At 40.2% G+C, this 20122-nt stretch overlaps 1 long non-coding RNA gene across 1 annotated transcript in view; it reads left to right on the forward strand.

Annotated features, from left to right (window-relative positions):
• The window catches only part of LOC140739050 (uncharacterized), a 35406-nt gene extending 15538 nt beyond the window's left edge, over positions 1 to 19868 (forward strand). The window contains exon 5 of the long non-coding RNA XR_012101562.1: positions 18645 to 19868. This is a non-coding gene — a long non-coding RNA (uncharacterized lncRNA). The remainder of the gene's footprint in view (positions 1 to 18644) is intronic.
• The last annotated feature ends 254 nt before the right edge of the window (positions 19869 to 20122 follow it).

Here is a 20122-nt window from a genome sequence, read left to right on the forward strand (position 1 = left end):
TCAGAAATTTGTCCAGGAAATATCAATAAATGATGTGAAAGTTCTAAATAGTTTGTACCCAGGTTCGTTAGTTACTGTCATGGTGGATAATTTTTGTCTAGGATGGAGTCTTTTTGGACTTCTGTTTGTACTGAGTGAAATAGACATTGAATGTACAGTAAGATCAATAAACCAATTGATAAGAACCAGATGATGTTGCCTGGTGTCTCAGGGCTGGGTGTGTCTGCACCTATGCCACCCATCACTCTCCTGGTACTCCTTCTCTGCCACCCATCCTACACCCCTCCCATGTCACTCCACCCTCACTATTCTCAACATCCTTTGCTCCCAATAGGTTTGCAAACACTCTCTCCGCTCCATGTTGACAAATACTGTACTGTGCAAAAGTCTTAGTCACCCTAGCTATGTAAATGTGCCTAAGATTTTTGCACACTACAGTATATCTGAGCAGACAAGCCTATCCTACTGCCAGTGTTTTTTTGCAGCCATCCAGAATGTTTGCCAGGTTGATTGATGTGACTTAATGCCCCATGATAGTGGACTGGTGGGGCTTCTGTTCAGCAAGAAATACTTCCTCAATACCTCTGAAATGTAGGACCTGCAGACTTCATATCCACCATCAATTAAAATGTGGACTTCAGATTTAGAGGGATTGGATTGCCATTGTGAAACCAAGTTGTTGGGAGCAGAAAATTGGAAAATGGCAGAGTACTTCAGAGGTGTTGAGGATGTAGTTGGGAAAAGACTGGACTGGGAGAAAGAATATAAAGAAATTAATACTCTGGGAGATGAACAAGCTCAAGTAATGGAACTACCAGGCTTAGCAACACACAAAATACTGGATTAATTCAGAACCTTTGATTAAGGGTCTCAGCCCGATACATTGACTCTTTACTATTTTTCATAGATGCTGCCTGACCTGCTGAGTTCTTCTAGCATTTTGTGTGTGTTGCTTGGATTTCCAGCATCTGCAGACTTCCTCTTGTTTGTGATGGAATTACCAGGCCAATCAAGCTTGAGGATATTTAAGGGAATTATAAGGGGCTGTGCTTAGTTAAGAGGAAATTAATTTGGATGCAAGGAAGGAAAGATCCCTAGAGAAAATGAGTGAAGTGTAGGTGTTTGTTATTACATCAAAGCAGAGTAACCTGGAAATTATTGTCAATGTGAACCTGACCACGTGATCTTCAGATTTTGGAATGTGGTCCAGCATAACTTCAATTACACGCATGTTACCAGTTGGACAGGAAATGTGACTTTTACTTCAGTTACAAAGATGTGCTGTGCTTTGATTTTCGTGGACGATCAAAAAAGACAGATATACAAGTAGAAAGTGCATGCCATTCAAAAGTGCACATGCTAGCACATATATCTACCTGGAATAGTACAAAGCTGTGGGAATTTTGATAGGACAAATTTCAATGTTGATAGACAAACTCTTGGCACAATGTGATTGTACAGGCAAACACAGGTCAGTGAATGGGGAAAAGCAATAGCCTAGAGGTGATGTGAGAGATGACCTTATCAGGCAATCTGTGCACAGACGGAGAGCTGCCACCAGTCCCCAGTAATTGTATACTCATCGTGCTCAACTTAAAAAGGCAGATTGGTATTTATATCAACTAAGAAATACCTTGTATTTAGTCACTGTTGTAAAGAGTAAAAAGGAATCAACGTTCAAAAGAGAGCATTGCTGGGTATAATTACTGGCGCAGATTGAGGCACATTTACCCGAGACACAAGGCATAATTCCACTAAATGCCTACAATGTAGAGCCTGAACATCTTTGCCAGTCACTAGATAGAATAGAATCTTCATGGTTAATAATTTCTTCTGAGAGAAGCCACTCGTACTAATATCTCACCTTTGCACTGGAGAATCAAACTGGATTACAGATTAGATTAGCTTTATTTGTCTCATGTCCATTGAAGCATACAGTGAAATGTGTCAATGGCATCAAATCAAATCAGTGGGGATTGTGCTGGAGGCAGCCCACAGGTGTTGCCAGGCTTTCAATAGCAACATAGAGTGCCCACAACTTACTAACCCTAGCTGTATGTCTATGGAATGTAGGAGGAAACTCACACTGTCATGGGCAAGACCTACAAACTCCTTACAGAGACGGTGTCAAGAATTGATCAAAACTACAACACAGTTATCTGCTTAGCACATTCATTATGAATAATGCTTACCCTGCCCTAATAAAAGGGCAAAATAATAGGCATGCTGTTCACAATCAAAACAGTTGTTAGATTGTTAACACGACAAAATAAGTGGCATAATATTTTGTGTAAGATTCACCTCCCAGACATTTAACATGATCAGCTTTCAGAAATAGAAATAGCTTATTAACTGGTTCTGAAAGGCACCAGTCCTAACCGAAGTTCAAAAAAAAGGGTTCAAAGTAAGTTTATCATTAAAGTACATACAGTATATGTCATCATATACAGCCTTCAGATTCATTTACTTCCGGGCATTCACAGTAAATACAAGAAAAACGATAGAATCAATACAGGACCACTCCCAATAGGACAGACAGCAACTAGTATGCAAAAGACAACCATGAGTGGCACGGTAGTGTAGTGGTTTGCATAAAACTTCATTGTATCTGCAACCTGGGTTCAATTCCCACTGCTACCTGTAAGGAGTTTTTATGTTTTCCCTTGGATAAAATTGGGTATTTGCTGAACAGCATGACTTGAAGGGCTGATTCCGCACTGTATCTCAATAAATAAATAAATAAACAATGAACTGGACAAATACAAAGGAGAGAAGTGAACAAAATAATAGTAAGTAAATAAACAATATCAAGAAAATAAGTTGTAGAGTTTTTAAAAGTGAGTCCATAGGTTGTGGGAGAAGTTCAGTTAGAGTGAAGTTATCCTCTTTGGTCAAAAGTCAAAGCCACAGGGTAAATTTTAAAAATTAGTTAACTGGAAATGGATTTGTGAAAGCATCTGGGTTTCTCCCAGCCCCACATGAAAGAAAAGCATGTGGTTTTCAGCTGCTTGGCACCACTTGCCGCATCCACACTTCCCTGAAATGCAGCTGCTGCTTCACCTAGGATCTACCTCTACTTTGAGCTCAGTGCATTTCCCAGTCAATCTAATACCCCCGTGTCATGTTCAGCCCTCTTACACATCTACATGAATTTAAAATCTTCCATCATATTTTGCTGAAGGGATGTGAACTACTCTTCTCAGATCAATGAATATTGTTTTTTTTCTATTTCACAGTCAGGCTCAGGGACAGCTTGTTCCTTCACTCTGGACATTCTGTCCAAAATTTTAGGCTAGTGATTATCAGAAGTTTTTCAGTTTCATGATCATGAAGTACCTTATGGTGTTTTGCTATGATATATACATTAGATTGCCTCTGCTGTCTGCATTAAGTAAGGAGTGGTGCACAATTTCCTTGTGAGAAGGACCAGATTGGAGGTCTGAACTACATTTAAGGGCCACTTATGCAAACTAAGGAAGTCTCGAACTTCCTGAGAGCTCCTCGACACTGGCACGCTGGCTACACTCTGATTCTGTTCTTCTCGTGGAATCTAGCAGCACAGCACCAACTTCCTGTCGTTTCACAGTAGTTATTTTGGCACCAATTCAGTGACTTCATTCATTACAATGAAAGTGAGCAGTCAAGCGGGAGAAGAGTTTAATGGCTCTTTGCAAAGTTGTTACAGGATATTTATAAGCACAACTCTAGGAAATTAAAATATAATTGCTCAGTAATTATGTAACCTTAAGCATCACTAATTTAATGCCACACAAATATAGATCCTCAAGTCACAACATCTAACTGTTTCCTAACATTTTAATGATGCTGCTTATGCTCTTTCCCTGTCTCAATTTTAAATGATCAGCAATAAGACTGTGTGCTAATTACGTTCCATCTCTAGATTAATATCACAAAGCACTCGATCACCAACAAGTCTGACAATTTGAAGGCTAAGCCACAGAGAGAACAGGACTTGGAAACAGAAATAGGTTAGGAGGAAAGATAACTATGAATCCATCAGTTTTCTAACTAATCTTCATTAGACATTATATTATAATGTATTATCTTCATAATACATTGGAGACTTTTAAGGGATGCTTGGATGGGCACATGGATAGACAATAGACAATAGGTGCAGAAGTAGACCATTCGGCCCTTCGAGCCTGCACCGCCATTTTGAGATCATGGCTGATCATCTACTATCAATACCCGGTTCCTGCCTTGTCCCCATATCCCTTGATTCCCCTATCCATAAGATACCTATCTAGCTGTAAAGAAGTAAAGGATGTAAAGAAGATGGAGGGATATGGACATGTTGTATGTAGGAGGTTCAGTGTTTGTTTGTTTGTTTTTGATTTGCTTTTTACCTAGTTCAGGACAACATTGTGTGCTGAATGGTCTGTTCCTCTGCTGTACTGTTCCATGTTTAGACAGTTTACTGCTGCTTTCATTATGTATTCCATATGTAAAATTGATCACATCTTTGTTAAGCTTATTAACAAAGATATTGAGAGAAAATAACCTTTAACATTGTTACGGCATTAGATAAAGATTTAGTAGAATATGCTGCAATCTAAGCTGTCCTAGAAATTCTGTAATATTATCAATATACTTCTGATCTATTCCAAATTATTTGAAAAATACATCTCCAATCTGATCACAACCTGCCACAGAAATGTTTTCAAATATAGCTCAAGGACGCCGACAATTTCCAGTCTTAAAAATGGAAAGAACAGGTGTATTACTCGAGGGATAAATTTCATGCAAGAGTTGGCCCTTTGGTAGGAGGAAGAGCTCTTTGGTTTCAGCCTTTGATCTTGGAAAATTAATCACAGTTATGTAAGGGTAAATATTGCCTTTTAATAAATTCAACCATATTTTGATGTGTAGTTTTGTTTTTGGCTGCATTTGATTCAGTTGCTTGTTTTGAAACATGCCTGTGTTCTATTTTCATTACTTTCAATAATACAAAAATGCCAAAAACTGATTATGTAATTTGTTAGCTGTGTTTCCATGGCTGTGCTGCTACCTATGATTTAGAAGGTTAAATGTTCAAGTTCTAAATTAGGAACTTTACATACAAATTTCGGCAGTGTTTCGGGATTACTGATTATTACTACTATTAATACCCCAGTAAACTTTAGTTCACTTTTCTTTAAACTTTTCACAGCAACATTATACATTTTCCAGTGAACCAGATGAGTTTAAAGGGAGCAAGGAAGAGGGCCCAGTGATTTTAATAGGCCCATGGGAACAAGTTTATTGTTTGTTTGGCCACGCTGAGTTTGAAGAGTGACTGGGTGCCAAGAGTCACGTGAGTTTAAAGTGGGTGAAGGAATTAAGACCCTGCAAGTTTAAATGGGAAACAAAGCCTAAAGGGAGCACAGGAACTTGTTCCCAGTGAGTTTAAGGGAAACATGGAATCTAGGGCCCCAGTAACTTTATAGTTTGTGAAGGCAACAGGACTTGGTGAGCCAGAAGACAAACTACAAAGATTTGCAAAAAAAAAAAAATCAAATTGGTAGATATTGGAATTTAATGTATTTTTTAAAGAAATGATGCTCACCATCCCATTGAATACTTATTCCAATGTTAACATCACTGTAGACAGTTAGCTAGCCATTTGCAGAAATTGACAATAACTTTCTCCCTACTGTAGCGGTAGCAATATCTCAAATTTACTTAATTAGCTATAAATGCTTCTTAGAAATCATTGCTGTCTGCAGTTCCACAGAAGCTGAAGAGACCTGTGCTGAACCCATGTACTCCGCCACAGGTTGTACAGGAGTTGTTCAGTAAATGGGAGTTGTACTTTTTCCGACATTTCCGACATTTACACTGACCTTCTATGTGCTCCCAACAAACACACACAAAATGCTCAGAAGGGTAGGGAAAGGAAGAGGAAGGCAGTAGTGATAGGGGACTCTATAGTCAGGGGGTCAGACAGGCGATTCTGCGGATGCAGGAAAGAAACTCGGATGGTAGTTTGCCTCCCAGGTGCCAGGGTTCAGGATCTTTCTCATCGCGTCCAAGATATCCTGCGGTGGGAGGGAGAACAGCCAGAGGTCGTGGTACATATTGGTACCAATGACATAGGTAGGAAAAGGGAAGAGGTCCTGAAAGAAGACTACAGGGAGTTAGGAAGGAAGTTGAAAAGCAGAACCTGAAAGGTAGTAATCTCGGGATTACTGCCTGTGCCACGCGACAGTGAGAATAGGAATAGAATGAGGTGGAGGATAAATGCGTGTCTGAGGGATTGGAGCAGGGGGCAGGGATTCAGATTTCTGGATCATTGGGTACTCTTTTGGGGTGGGTGTGACCTGTACAAAAAGGACAATATCCTGGTGGGCAGGTTTGATAGAGCTGTTGGGGAGGGTTTAAACTAGTTTGGCAGGGGGGTGGGAATCAGAATGTGAGTGCAGGGATTAAGGTAGAAGGACAAGGGCATGAGTTCTGAGTTGATGAGGAAGAACAGGCAGGGGACAGAACATAATTGTAGCCAGTTAAAGGGGTTGAAATGTGTCTATTTCAATGCTAGGAGTATTATGAACAAGGAGGATGAACTTAGAGCATGGATTAGTACGTGGAACTACGATGTTGTCACAGCTATAGAAAAGGAGGACGCTGCAGAAGGAGTGTCCACGGAGTCAGTCTGAGTGGAAGTCAGAAATAGGAAGGGATCAATCACTCTGCTGGGAGTAGTCTGTAGGCCCCCAAATAGCCCTCGGGACACCGAGGAGCAGATAAGCAGGCAGATTTTAGAATGGAGCAGGAAATGCAGGGTAGTAGCTATGGGTGATTTGAACTTCCCTCATATTGACTGGCACCTCCTGAGTGCAAGGGGGATAAATGGGGCTGAATTTGTCAGGTGTGTTCAAGAAGGATTCCTGACACAGTACGTGGACCAGCCGATGAGAGGAGAGGCTATACTGGATCTAGTTCTGGGTAATGAACCTGGTCAGGTGACAGACCTCTTGGTGGGGGAGCATTTTGGTGAGAGTGACCACAACTCCCTTAGCTTCAGCATAGCTATGGAAAGGGATAAAATCAGACAAAATGGTAAAGTGCTTAACTGGGGAAGGGCTAACTTTGAAGGGATGAGGCAGGAACTAGCGAGAATAAATTGGAAACAGATGTTCAAAGGGGAAAGCACAGAAGTAATGTGGGAGAAGTTTAGGGACCACTTGAGCTGGGTTCAGGATAGGTTTGTCACACTGAGGCAAGGAAAAAATGGTAGGAAAAGGGAACCGTGGGTGACGAAACGTGAAGTATCTCGTCAAGAGGAAAAAGGAAGCATAGGTTAGATATAAGAAGCAGGAAGTAGGAGGGGCTTATGAGAAATATAGGGTAGCCAGGAAGGAGCTAAAGAAAGGACTTAGGAGAGCTCGAAGGGGGCATGAGAAGGCCTTGGCATGTAGGATTAAGGAGAACCCCAAGGCGTTCTATGCATATGTGAAGAATAGGAGAATGATGAGAACGAAGGTGGGACCGCTAAAGCATAAAGAGGGCAACATGTGCCTGGAGGCGGAGGAGGTTGGGGAGGTCCTAAATGAATACTTTACATCAGTATTCACAAGTGAAAAGGATCTTGATCAGGATGAGGTCGAGGTAGAGCAGGCCTGTGTGCTGGACAATGTGGAAATTAGGGAAAAGAAGTGCTGGGTCTTCTTAAAAACATTAAGATTGATAAATCCCTAGGGCCGGATATGATACACCCCAGGTTGTTGTGGGAATTGAGATAAGAGATTGCAGGAGCATTAGCCATGATCGTTGAATCCTCTTTGGCTGCAGGGGAAGTGCCAGAGGAGTGGAGATGGCAAATGTAGTTCCCTTGTTTAAAAAAGGTAATAGGGAGAAACCCGGGAACTATAGACCGATGAGTCTTACGTCAGTGGTATGCAAACTACTGAAAAGGATTCTTAAGGATAGGATCTATGAGCATTTGGAAAGTACAGTCTACTCATTGATAGTCAACATGACTTTGTGAAGGGAAGATTGTGCCTCATGAGGCTGATTGAGGTTTTTGAAGAGGTAACAAAAGAAGTTGATGAGGGTAGGGCAGTGGATGTGGTCTACATGGACTTTAGCAAAGCATTTGACAAGGTCCCTCATGAGAGACTCATCCAGAAAGTCATGAGGCATGGGATAAGTGGAACCTTGGCTGTTTGGATAAAAAATTGGTTTAAAGGAAGAAAGCAGAAGGTAGTTGTTGAAGGAAAGTATTCTGCCTGGAGGTCAGTAACTAGTGGAGTGCCGCAGGGATCTGTCCTGGGACCCCTGCTATTTGTGATTTTTATAAATAACCTGGATGTAGAGGTGGAAGAATGGGTGAGTAAGTTTGCGGATGACACGAAGATTGGAGGAGTTGTGGATGGAGCTATAGGTGGTCGAAGGTTACAAGAGGATATAGACAGGCTGCAGAGTTGGGCAGAAAAATGGCAGATAGAGTTCAATCCGGACAAGTGTGAGGTGATGCATTTTAGAAGGACAAACCAAAAGACTGAGTACAGGATTAATGGTCAATTACTTAAGAGTGTGGATGAACAATAGGACCTTGGGATTTAAGTCCATATATCCCTCAAGGTCGCTGCACAGGTTGATAGGGTAGTTAAGAAGGCCTATGGGATGCTAGGCTTCATTAACAGGGGGATTGAATTCAAGAATAGAGAGGTCATGTTGCAACTCTACAAATCTCTGGTGAGACCGCACTTAGAGTATTGTGTTCAATTCTGATCACCTCATTATAGGAAGGATGTGGAAGCTATGGAGAGGGTGCAGAGGAGATTTACCAGGATGTTGCCTGGTTTGGAGAGCATGTCATATGAAGTAAGGTTAGCAGAGCTGGGACTTTTCTCTTTGGAATGTAGAAGAATGAGAGGGGACTTGATAGAGGTCTACAAGATTAGTTAGAGGCATGGATAGGGTGGATAGTCAGTACCTGTTTCCCAGGGCACCAATAGCAAACACCAGAGGGCATATGTACAAAATTAAAGGAGGGAAGTTTAGGGGAGACATCAGGGGTAAGTTTTTTACACAGAGGGTTGTGAGTGCCTGGAATGACTTGCCAGGGATGGTGGTGGAGGCTAAAACATTAGGGATATTTAAGAGCCTCTTGGACAGGCACATGGATGAAAGAAAAATGGAGGGTTATGGGGTAGTGTGGGTTTAGTACTTTTTTAAAGGATTATATGGGTCAGCACAACATGGAGGGCTGAAGGGCCTGTACTGTGCTGTAGTGTTCTATGGTTCTAAATGTTGGAGGAACTCAGCAGGCCAGGGAGTATCTATGGAAAAGAGTACAGTCGACAATTCAGGCCAAGACTCTTCAACAGGACCTCAGTTCTAGGGACACAGGCCTCAGAGAGGACCCTGATATTGGTTTGCTTATCCTATCAATGGATTCAGAGGAATTTGTAAAGACCACATTATTTCCAAAGAGCTGTGAGGTACCAATTGTGTGTAGTACATGACTGAGAAGTGCATAAGAGAGCTATGGGCATTCTGGGCATCTCAGTCTTCACTCATTTCCTGACTATCCGAATGCTTTGCTACTGCATTGAAGACAATAATAAATTGCATAATTGATGCCTATTGAGGTTCTGTACATTGGGAAGTACTCTACATTCTCCAGGAGAATCAGAAAGGACCATCATGGTCAAAGGCTGGGTTGAAGACAGATACTTTTTGAATGAGTCAGCAATGACTGGGAGATTAGTCTCTGATCAAATGAATACCTAAATACCATCTGGTACTATATCTTGATGGCTGAAGGTGGGGTGACCTTAGTTCTGGAGTGAAAGCAACATAGGTTGAAAAGTTTTTCACTAACCTTCCAGTGGAAAGCTTATAGGAGATGAGATACGCAGTAGGCAAGATTGAAATAAATGTTGCGATAACGACAAGGCCTTGTTTGGCAACAGTCTGTACTGAAATTGGATCTGTTATGGAACTACTGTTTAAAATCATAGCTTGCATGTGTGCAACAGATGGAAAATGAAGATCACCCTCCAAAAGCAGCTAAATTTGGGAAAAGTGTTCCTGCCAACTGACAAATCCAAAGCTTTAAATAAAGTTGAAAAAGTCTATGTACAGTGGTTGATGCTGCTCTCAACATTTCTTTTGGGAGTTGATGTATGTAAACATCCTTGTGTTTTCTGAAGGACAGAATTTGCATTGTGATTAGGGCAGCAACTCATCAGCTAATATAAGGTACTGTGAGGATCCTGACTATGAATTTCCTTGTGGCAAAAGGAACACACTTTTACAATTACCAAGATCAGGTTTGTCTCTTTTGAAAGTAGTTGTGATTACAAGATTCTGAGATCCTCATCTTCCTAAACAGTGGAGATGAGATCAAAAAGTTCAAAGTAAATTTATTATCATAGTACATACATATCAGTGTAGGGGTTTCTTCTTTTATGTTACTGCTAAGGCTAATAAAATGGCTTCTTTGTTATGTTATAATAAAATGGCTTCTCTATACTGTTAACTGCTGAGACAGTGGTTCTCTATAGCAGCTTGTTTGGGTTATAATTACTGATAACTGGAATTGTATTCATTTGCTAACCAATTGGGATAGATGTTATTCTTTCTTGTGTGGGAAAGCTATTGTTTTTTGCAGGCTTTGAGCAGAAGGCATGATAGGGACAGAGAGAGAAGGCGAGATGCTGTAAGCTGGGCGACGGAATGGACCCCAAGCAGGAGTCCGAGGCCCAGGGTCTTCAGAGAGGAGACACGGACAGACTCGAGTAGGGCGTTTGGTCGATCACCGAGGGTGGTCCCATTCATGGGTCGGTGGAATTCGGAGAACATCAACTGGTGGAAGGGGGACCCGGTTCTGTCAGAGCTCCAACGATGTGTGCACAAACTGGTTAATAATAATGGCGCCTTTTTCTTTTTTTTAAACAGTTAAACAGTTCTTATTTTGTTCCTTTACTACCTACATAGTCAAAGTAAGTTATAAAGTGTAATCATTTAATCGCATATGGTGTACTGTCTGTTATTTGGCGTGGTGGGGGACATCACACAGCATCCACACATACTTGATTACCCAGTTTGGCGGGGCCGAAAGCTGCTTCCCCTAGACAAAAGCGAGCTGAGTGAGCCTGAGGCTTACCGTGGGGGGGGGGGGGGGGTTACATCACCATATACAACCTTGAGATTTATTTTCCTGTGGGCATTCACAATAAATACAATAAACCTAATAGAATCAAAGAAAGACCCCCTCAACAGGGCAGACAAACAATCAATGTGCAAAAGATAACAGACTATGCAAATACAAAAAGGAAAAAAAAAGATAATAAATAAGCAATTAATATCATGAACATGAGATGAAGAGTCCTTGAAAGTGAGTAACATGCAACATCAGTAAGTTTTAGAATTTTAGTAGTGAAGACATTTTGCCTTCAGTTGTACATTCCCTTTTTAATATTAGTAGATAATTTAACCCTTATTTAATTTCTCTGAATAGATGATCTGGTTTTAAGCACATTGGTCACAAATCAACTACTAAGCTAGCTATGATAAAGAAGTATCCAAAGTGCCTCAACTGTATTAATTTTAAGTGGCAAAGTGATCACAGAGGATGCAACACCTATCCTTTTGCCTCTTCCCTTTTCACTATGCAGGGACCAAAACAGTCCTTCCAGATGAAGCAACATTTCACTTCCACTTTTCTGGATCTGGTGCACTGCATTTGTAACTGTTGACGTGGTCTCCTCCACACTGCAGAAATCAAATGCAGATCGAGTGTCCGTTTCACAGAACACCTGTATTCAATCCACAGGAACAGCCCTGTTGCCTGCCACTTTAATTCCCTATCTCATTCCTATTCTGACCTACATATCTGTCTGTGACTTCCTGCACATTTATAATGACGCTCCATGTGAAGTTATGGAGAATTTATAAAGCCCTTCAATCCACCGTAACTATGTCAGTCATCAAGTTCCTATTTACACTAATCAATGTTTCAAACGCTCAGGCTATGTATTAATGCATTTCAAATGATTATCTACATATTCCTTGTATGTGTGAGAGTAACTACTTCCACCACCTGTTAAGGGACTACTTTCCAGAACTCAGCCACCTTCTGTAGGAAAGAAATTCTTACTCCAGTCCCCTCAAAACCACTTCACTAAAATCATGTTCTCTGGTAGATACAACTACTGAAAGGAAAAAAAAACCTTTACCGTCTGCTCCAACTGTACCTCCATTGTGCCTCAGGCAGGTTTCTTGTGAATCTTTTCTGCTCCAAAGAAAAATAATACAGTCACATAATTCATATCTGAAATGCTCTATCACAGGCAACAGAGTGAGCAGAGGATGCAGAGGAGATTCCTAGTGAATTTTCTCTGCATCTGTACTGTTTTTACATCTTTCCTACAGTGCAATGACCAAAACTGTACACATTACTCTAAATGATGAAGGTCCTAATGAAGGGTTTTGGCCTGAAACATCAACTGCAGTCTTTTCCATTGATGCTGCCGGGTCTTCCGAGTTCCTTCAATATTTTGTGTGTTGCTGATTTCCAGCACCTGTAGGCTTTCTCTTCTTTGTGATTACATTACTTAACTAATATTTTACATGGATATAACATAACCTCTTTTAAATTTTATGTTAGTGAAAACAATAATTCTGTATCCTTCTTAGCTGCCCTGTACTGATAGATGAATCCTTGAACATATATACAAACGAAAGTCTGGAGAAACTCAGCAGGTCAGGCAGCATCTATGGAAATGAATAAACAATTGATGTTTCAGGCCAAGACCTTTCATCAGGACCTGCTGAGTCCTGATGAAGGGTCTTGGCCTGAAACATAGACTGTTTATTCATTTCCATAGATGTTGCCTGACCTGCTGAGTTCCCCCAGCATTTTGTGTGTGTTGCTTTGGATTGCCAGCATCTGCAGAACCTCTTGTGTTTAACATATGCATCAATGTCTTTTTGGTCTCCATTACTTCCTAGAGATCTATCACTTCTTGTATATATTCAAGACTTACTAATTATTCCAAAATGCATAACTTCACATTTTTCAAGATTAAATTTTATTTTCCATTTTACCAACTCATCAATATCCTTCTGTAGCTGAAACCTATTCTCATTTCTATGAACATCGCCTGACATTTTCTTGTCATCTGCTCCTTTAGCATTGAAGGTGTTTCAGTTAATATTGGGGATGTACCAGAACTAATCAATTCTGCCATGGGCCATTCATCTCTAATATTGGCTCCGGTAATATCAACTTGAAGAGGTGACACCACTTTAGATGGGACATTGCTGAGGTTCTGTCACAGGCAAACACGAAGCAGACACGAAAATTTTTAGAAGTGTGGTTCTCTTCTGATAACTCAGTAAACAAACATATTGAAATAGATGCTGTCTACAAATCCCTAAGAGCTAATGAAATGCAAGCCAATAGAATTCAAAGGACAGCCAATCAGGACTGAGGCAAGCGAACAGGGGCCTATATGAAAACGAGCACTTCCAGAGAGAAACACCAACAACTACGCAATGAGGATGTCACCTCAACTGGTGATGAAACGTCTGCAAACTGATTGCCAAGCTCGATGAACACCGCAACATCAAGCATGACATTGAGTTCAATAATGGAAACTGACATTCCCTTATTGTTCATGTGTGATGTTCAACTTGAAAATCTTGTTGGTATTTTCAATCTTTTGACAATGGTTGAAAGCAGATGACAGATTTGTAATTGTCCCTGTTATGTTTGAAAGGACAACAAAATGTCATCAAACTGGTTGATAACGGTGCAGTTTCCTAGCAGTTAATGTCATGCTATTACAGCTTGGGGCATCGGAGTTCAGAGTTCATTCCTAGGATCCCCTGTAATGAGTCTCTGTACTTCCTTCCCTGTGGAGTGAATGGGTTTTCTCCGGGTGCTCAGGTTTCCTTCCACAGTCCAAAGATGTACCTGGTAGGTTAATTGGTCATTGTAAATTGTCCTGTGATTAGGTTAGTTAGTTAATCCTAATTTAGTTAGGTTAGGGTTAAATTGGTGTTGTCAGGCATTGCTGGGCAGCCAGAGGGTACTCTGGCCTGTATCTCTAAATAAAAATAAATAAAACCGCTGTTGATTAACCTCTCAGCCAGGTAAGTTCAAAGTAAATTTATTATCAAAGTACATATATGTAACCAAAGACAACCCTGAGATTCAATATCTTGTGAGTACTCAATAAATTCATAATAGAATAATAACCAGGGCGGAATTAATGAAAGACCGCATCAACTTGAGCATTCAACCAGTATCCGAAAGACAACAAACTCTGCAAATACAAAAAGAGTGAAAGAATAATAAATAAATAAGCAATTAATATTGAGAACATGACATGAAGAGGCCTTGAAAGTGAGCCCATAAGTTGTGGGAACATTTCAAAGTTGATTGGGATGACACCATATGAGATTTGAAGAGCCAGTGAGGGAGAATCTGTTTATTACTATGGGCCTGTCACCAGCCCTTGTAGGAGAGGGCCATCTTGTTCGAAAAGCACCTGCGGTTAGTCAGTGTTATGACCTGAGTTAGTAATGCTGAGAGTGCAACATGAATTCAATACGAATGTGATCAGAACACTGTTCTCTTTGCTTGTCAGCTGGGGGAATTCACCAAGACACTTTACAATTTCATACAAAACTTTCACTCTTTCTCACAGGGACTTTACTGATTCACTGGAAACTATTTTCAGCCAGAAACCTATTTTACACAGACTGCTTTCTAGTTCATATACAAGTTTTGCTACTTCATACCAGAGACTGAATATTTTACATGCCTTTGCTATTTAATTCTAGGCTTTTAATATTTTACATGGATCTTTATTATTTCATATCAGACCTTAAATATTTCACACAGGACCCTTTACTCTCTTTGTAAACATTTCAAAACTACACATCATTAACATAAGGAATTCTTGAGCAGCACACACAAAATGCTGGAGGAATTCAGGAGTTAGGCAGCATCGATGGAAGTGAATAATTAGCTGATATTTCAGGCCGAGAACTTTCATCAGGACTGGAAAAGAAAGAAGCAGAAACCAGAATAGGAAAGTGCAAGGAGGAGAAGAAGTACAACTGGCAGGTTACAGGTGATACTGGATGAGGGGGTAAGTGTCATCGCTTTCTTCTGGTTCCCCTCCGTTCACCCATATCTACTGTCCTCTCCTTCTTCAAACATTTTCCTCTTTCATCTATAACCTCTTAGCTTCTTGCTGTATCTCCCTCCCCCACCCATCCACCCTTCACCAAAATGGCCAGACTAGTTCACGCTGACAGGATGGTGACAGTAACACAAATAACCACACATTACAACAGTGGTATGCAGAAAATCACCTCTGAAAGCACAACATCTTGAACTTTGAAGTGGATGGGCAACAGCAGCAAAAGACCACAAATATACAGTCAGTGGCCACTTTATTAGGTATAGGAGCTACACAATGAAGTGGCCACTGACTGTATATTTAATTAATGAAGCAATCAAGAGATATATGTTAATGCAAGAAAGTGATGCTGAGGTTGTACATTAGCCATTACCTGTATCTCAGTTACGCACTGCTGCTTTATACAGGTGAAATTCACTCAGGCAAATTGAACACACATCCATCTGTTTTATCTTTTCAAATCACATTAAAAATATTTTTCACATGTTTTGAAGTGTTTGTGCCCACTTCCTGTTAAAATTCTCACCACTGGGAAGCTGGACGGTACTTACTGTCACATGCTGCTAAGCTTGGTGTCATTATCCCATCATGCTTTGTGTGAGGTACCATTTAAATGCTTACTAACAGAAATTGGTTCAAATGGTTGTGACTTTTGGTTTAACTCTCAACAAAGTTTGAGCTGAATTGAATTGACTTTATTACTTACATCCTTCAAATACATGAGGAGTAAAAATCTTTATGTTATGTTTCTGTTCAAATGTGCAAAGTGCAATTATAGTAATTTATAATAAATATTATGTATAACAGAATAGTTAATATAACATAGAAATACAGTTGTGCCAGCATGAATTAAGCAGTCTGATGGCCTAGTGAAAGAGGCTGTCCGGGAGCCTATTGGTCCTGGCTTTTATGCTGTGATACTGTTTCCCAGACGGTAGCAGGTGGAACAGTTTGTAGTTGGGGTGACTTAGGTCTCTAATGAACCTGCGGTCCCTTTTTACACATCTGTCTTTGTAAATATCCAAATAGTGGGAAGTTCACATTTACAGAAGCACTGGGCTGTCTGCACCACGCCCAGCAGAGTCCTGCGATTGAGGGAGTTCCCATACCAGGCAGTTAGGCAGCCAGTCAGGATGTTCTCAATTGTACCCCTATAAAAAGTTCTTAGAATTTGTGGGGCCATAACAAACTTCTTCAACCATCTGAGGTGAAAGAGGCACTGTTTTGCCTTTTTCATCACACAGTTGGTATGTACAGATTACATGAGATCCTTGGTGATGTTTAGGCCAAGGAACTTAAAGCTGTTTACCCTCTCAACCCCAGATCCATTGATGTCTATAGGGGTTAGCCTGTCTCCATTCCTCCTGTAATCCACAACCAGCACCTTTGTCTTTGTGACGTTGAGGGAGAGGTTGTTTTCTTGACACGGTGATGACTTCCTCTCTGTAGGCTGCCCCATTATTATTTGAGATTCAGTCTCGTGTTGACAGCAAATTTAATTAAGTAGGATGTATATTACAGTAGAAATACTGATTCATATTTAATGTAGCGAGTATTAGTTCCATGATGACAGACAAAGAAGTTTATTTAACACAACAACTATTTTTATTGTGATAAACACAAAAACAGACTGGGTGCTATGATCCAGGGAGAGAACCCACTCAGTCACATATAGACAGGGGAGGTGATTATTAAACACCCCGTTTACAGTCAGGATGACCCATAAAACACATATGTGAATAACTGTATAACCCAAGCAAAAATGTAGCAATAAATGAACTTGAACATCCCACCATATTCCCATGAAAGTATTTTAAAACGGTTAATAGTGTTGGCCATTAGGAATAGGCAGGCTGTCGACCACTCCCCACCCCCCCATCAGAGCATCACAATAATATAAAATGCAGACTGGGTCATTGTCTTTTTATATATGTTTTCTCTAACATTTCCTCGCCCTGGTCTCTTTATTGTATTATGTGGCATTATAATGCACAGGTGCCTCAGTGTGTGATTCTCAATCTACCACTGCTCTTGGTGGCTTAGGGACATGGGACACGGTTACTCTGGTTATTTCAAATAAGTGGGTCTCTGAAGCCTAGAGATCTCTTGCCCCCATCCCCGCTACTTTATGCAATTCTCCCAATCCTTAGTAGTGTTGACTGACTTACAAGGTCCGGTGCACTAATGAAGGAGTACGGTAGTTGCTTGCTTAATCTTGCAGTTGAGAATTAAAAACTTCTTAAAAGCAGAAGACAACAATGTTTTTTTCTCTAATAAGCCTGCGTCTTTTTCACTTTATTGTTGGTAACAGTCCATTTGGCAATAGCACGAAAGGTAAATTCCTCAAAAATTATTGCCATGACCTCAATCACAGGAAAAGCCCTCCCCACCATTGAGTACATCTACAAGGAGCACTGCCACGAAAAAGCAGCATCCATCATCAAGGACCCCCACCATCCAAGCCATGCTCTCTTCTTGCTACTGCCTTTGGTCTCACACCACAAGGTCAGGGACAGTTATTACCAGCAACCATCAGGCTCCTTAACCAGCAAGGATAAATACTCACCTCAACTCTGAACTGATTCCACAACCTATGGACTCACTTTCAAGAACTCTACAACTCTAGTTCTCTGTATTATTTATTTACTTATTTTTTTTTGTACTTACACAGTTTATCTTCTTTTGCAGATTGCTTACTTGGCAGTCTTTGTGTGTAGTTTTTCATTGATTCTATTGTATTTCTTTGTCCTATTGTGAATGGCTGGAAGGAAATGAATGGAAAAAAATGGTTTTATATATATATTTAGTTTGAGCTATGAAGTTTGAAAAAATTATTGAGAACTTCTAAGTTTAGATCTTCTACTGCAAATAACAAAAATATAGATGATAAAAATTTAAAATAAAAAGCAAAAGTGTTGATAAATACTCAGCAAGTCAGACTGCACCAGTGGGGAGAAAAAAAGAAATAGTGGATTATTTATTGTTATACAAAGCACCGGATTAGAATGAGGAAATCGTGAGGCAGTAGGAAAGAAGCATTGTAAATGTTTAGACCATGTAGGAATATGATCAGGTGAGCATGGTCCCATCTGGAGTATGAGCGGTACATTTCAAACACTGCAGACAGATAGGAAAATATAATCACATAGGACATCAACAATGAAATAATTGTCTTATCGTCAATGATGATGTCATTTATTATCTATGGCTTTTGAAATGAGGCTAACACTCCAGTGCTTTGTCCGTTTTCAAGTATGATAGTATTCAGCTCATATTGACGCCATGAGATAAATCTGGTTTAATGTTACCAGCATATGTCTTTGCAGCAGCAGTACCAAAATATACATGATAATTGAGAAAAAATGTGAATTACAGTAAGTGTGTGTGTATATATAAAATCGTTAAATATGTAGTGCAAATATTTTACAAAATGTAAAAAAAATAGAGGTAATGCTTATGGGTTCAATGTCTATTCAGATATCGGATGGCAGAGGGGAAGAAGCTATTCCTGAATCATTGAGTGTGTGCCTTCACGCTTATGTACATCCTTCCTGATGGTAGCAATGAGAAGAAAGCATGGGTGATGGCAGTCCTTAATGATGGATGCTGTTTTTTTGAGGTATTGCTCCTTGAAGATATCCTTGATATGACGGAGGCTAGTGCCCATAATGGAGATCACTGTTTACAACTCAACTCTCTGCAGCTTACTTTGATCCTGTGCAGACAGCTGAGCCCAAATTATCATCTAATGGGCACACTTCCAACAATAAGGTAAAGTGTTGTCAATTGGGATGCTCCATTGCAGATACAGCTGGGACTAGCTAAGCACAAAACAGAAACTCAATGAGGGACCTTCAAGTTGTATACAGTGTTTATCTACCAAATGAATCATCAAAAGAATGCAGACCGATGTCAACAATGAGTATAAATGTTTCGGGCAGCATCTATGGAAAGGAATAAAGAAACAGGGTCTTGGTCCAAAACCTTGGCTCTCTATGCCTCTCCATAGATGCTGCTTGATCTGCTGAGTTCCTCTAGCATTTTATATGTGTTACTCTGGATTTCTAACTTGTGCAGAACCCCTTTGTGTGAATGCTTCACATTGTTTTGAAGAACTTTGCAAAAGAATTACGAAATTGTGCTTCTGAATTAATATTTAAGGATTTTTGAAACAAATGCTAGAAATCTGCAAAAATAAAACAGGAAATACTCAGCACATTAGACATCCGTCTGTTGACAGGGAAGTGCTATAGTTCTGAATAGAGTACCATGGGATCAAGAAATTTTGGAAGTTGCCTTGATATTTTACACAGATCAGTATATTCCTTGCAGATGAACTATGTGTGAAAGTATTAGAATCTTTTCCTGTTTGTGAACATATCAGCCCTATTTGGGATGGCTTGGTAGTCTTTGAGTATATTTGTGGCATTCGAGGTTTTGTCGTCAGATTGTGACGTGTATTTATTTAGACAGGCACAGACAAAGCATTTCTGATATGCAGCATGTTTTGCTTCAGGAGACTCCAGAGAACTGCAACTAGACTGAACTGGATTGGAACTCTATGTGCTATGTGTGACTATACTGTATGTACTATGTTTTGCACCTTGCTCCCAGAGGAATGGTGTTTCGTTTGGCTGTATACATGCGTATGGTTGAATGACAATAAAACTTTAACGAACTTGAAGATGAGCTTCTTGTGTTCGTGATATTTTGGTATTAATTCAAAACAAACTTCTATCTGGCCTACACTTGAAGCATTGTGTTCTGGTCTGGTCAGCTCATTATAGGAAGAATGTGGAAACTTTAGAGGATGCAGAGGAGATTTATCAGGATGCTGCTGGATTAGGGAACATATCTTAAGAGAAAAGGTTGAATAAGCCAAAGCTTTTCTCTTTGAAGCTTATTGGGATGCCAGTAATTTTTCAGGGATCAAAATTCCCTTCTTTAATAAAACA

The sequence above is a fragment of the Hemitrygon akajei genome, chromosome 2, assembly GCF_048418815.1.
Source record: "Hemitrygon akajei chromosome 2, sHemAka1.3, whole genome shotgun sequence".
In the NCBI taxonomy this organism is placed as follows: domain Eukaryota; kingdom Metazoa; phylum Chordata; class Chondrichthyes; order Myliobatiformes; family Dasyatidae; genus Hemitrygon; species Hemitrygon akajei.